General features: G+C 35.2%; 1 protein-coding gene across 1 annotated transcript in view; it reads left to right on the top strand.

The window, feature by feature from the left end:
• TPRG1 (tumor protein p63 regulated 1) overlaps nucleotides 1-2,254 on the top strand; it is a 213,849-nt gene that overhangs the window by 22,731 nt on the left and 188,864 nt on the right. The window lies entirely within an intron of this gene.

Below are 2,254 nucleotides of genomic sequence, written 5' to 3'. Positions count from 1 at the left end.
TGTACTGTTGCAACTGCTTTTGACTTATCATCGGCAAAGTTTTATTGGCTTGTAAGATTAATGATATTGTTTGATGATGTCAATATTCTGTTGGGTCACCTCTCTTTGGAATGGGTACAAATATGGATCTCTTCCAATCAGTTGGTTAGGTAACTGTCCTCCAAATTTCTTGCCATAGATGAGTGAGTGCCTCCAGTGCGGCATAAGTTTGTTTAAAAGATTTCAATTTGTATTCCATAATTAACCGGACCCTTGTTCTCTACTAGTGTTTGCAGTTCACTTTGGGGTTCTTCCTTCGTATCATTGATTGACTTTTGATCATATTCTTCCTCTTGAAATGCTAATACATCAACCATTTCTTTTTGGTACATTGATAATATGTATTCTTTCTTTTGATGTGTTGTACATTATTCAATATTTTGCCCATAGAATGGTTTAATATTGTAAGTAGAGGCATGAATATTTCCTTTAGTTCTTTCAGCTTGAGAAATGATGAGCATGTACTTTCCTTTAGGTTTTTTAACTCTAGATCTTTCCAAATTTTATTATAATACTCTACTTTGTCTACTTGTACTGCCATTTGAAATATTTCTGTTCAGCTTTTTTACCTCTTCATTTCTTCCTTTCACTTTAGCATCTCTGTGCTGAAGAGTAAGTTTCAGATTCTCTTCTGACATCAGTTTGATATTTTCTTCTTGTCTTCTTAATGACCTTTTGCTTTCTTCCTGTATGATGTTCTTGACGTCATTCCACAACTCTTATGGTCTTTGGTCATTAGTGTCTAATATAAAAAATCTGTTCTTAAGATGGTTTCTAAATTCTGGTGGGATATGGTCAAGGTCATATTTTGTTTCTTGTGGACTTATTTTAATTTTCCTCAAATTCAGCCTAAACTTGCATATAAGCAATTGATGGTTTGTTCCACAGTCTGCTCCTGGCCTTGTTTTAGCTGATGACATAAAGCTTTTCCACTGTCTCTTCAAACAGGTATAGTCAATTTGATATCTATATATGCCATCTGATGAAGTCTATGTGTATAGTTACCTTTGTTGTTCAAAAAAGGTAGTTGCAATAAGTCCTTGGTCTTGCAAAATTCTATGATGCAATGTCCAGCACTGTTTCTATCATCAAGGCCATATGTTCAACTACTGAGTCTTTCTCTTTGTTGCCAACCTTTACATGCCTATCACCAACAATTATCAATTCATCTTCATTGCATCAGTTCTACACAGAAGAATTTGGTAGAATTCCTCAGATCAGTGTCACTGCTTTAGTGGTTGGTACATAAATTTGAATAATAATGGTATTAGCTGAACTTTCTTGTTTTTGTTGTTAAGTTCAGTTGAGTATGTTCTGATTCATAGTGATCTTGTATAGGGTTTCTGAGAGGAAACAGCTGAGTTTCTATAGACCTTGAAGTTCAGACCAACCTTTCACACCAGTGCATTATCCTACAATGCCATACCAGGACTCTGGTCCTCTTTGTAGGCATATGGATATTTTGCTATCACAGAGAGCACTGTACTTCAAGATAGGTCTTGACATGTTCTTTTTGATGATGAATACAATGCCATTCTTCTTCAATTTGTCATACTGGCATAGTAAAGCGTGTGATTGTCAAATTCAAAATGGCCAATACAGTCCATTTCAGTTCACTAATGTCTAGATTATCAATCTTTATGCATCCAATTTCATTTTGACAACTTCCCATTGACTAGAGTCATATTTTATACATTCCACATTCTGATTATTATTGGATGGATGCAGGACCTTGAGGATATAAGAATGGAGTAAGGTACAATGAGAACCCACTGAACTTCTCAGACAATGGGCATGGAGTTCTTAGGTGTAAGTCTCCAGAGAAGTAAAACTAGTGAAGCTCATATAAAATTGGAGTTGAAAATTCAGTCTATGACACGCAGGACCTTGAGGATATAATAGAAGAATATGGAACTGTGAGAATCTGAAAGTGATCTACATTAATCCTACCATCTTAGGCTGAGTTCTCTGGAGAAACACAACTAGTGAATCTTATGTGAACCTATATTCACGCACATACACACACAAATATATATATGAAAATATGTATTTGTGTATATATGCAAAACCACTGGAACTTATGTATATATACAAGCATACATATATATGCACACACGTACAAATAATACAAATATATATATGTTGTTGTTAAGTGCCGTCGAGTCGATTCCAACCCATAGTGACCCTGTACAGGGTTTCCAGGGCTGTAAATCTT

This window comes from Chrysochloris asiatica, unplaced genomic scaffold (assembly GCF_000296735.1).
Source record: "Chrysochloris asiatica unplaced genomic scaffold, ChrAsi1.0 scaffold00177, whole genome shotgun sequence".
Classification (NCBI taxonomy): Eukaryota; Metazoa; Chordata; class Mammalia; order Afrosoricida; family Chrysochloridae; genus Chrysochloris; species Chrysochloris asiatica.
Note: the sequence above shows the minus strand (reverse complement) of the source record. Positions and strands in the feature narration are given on the sequence as shown.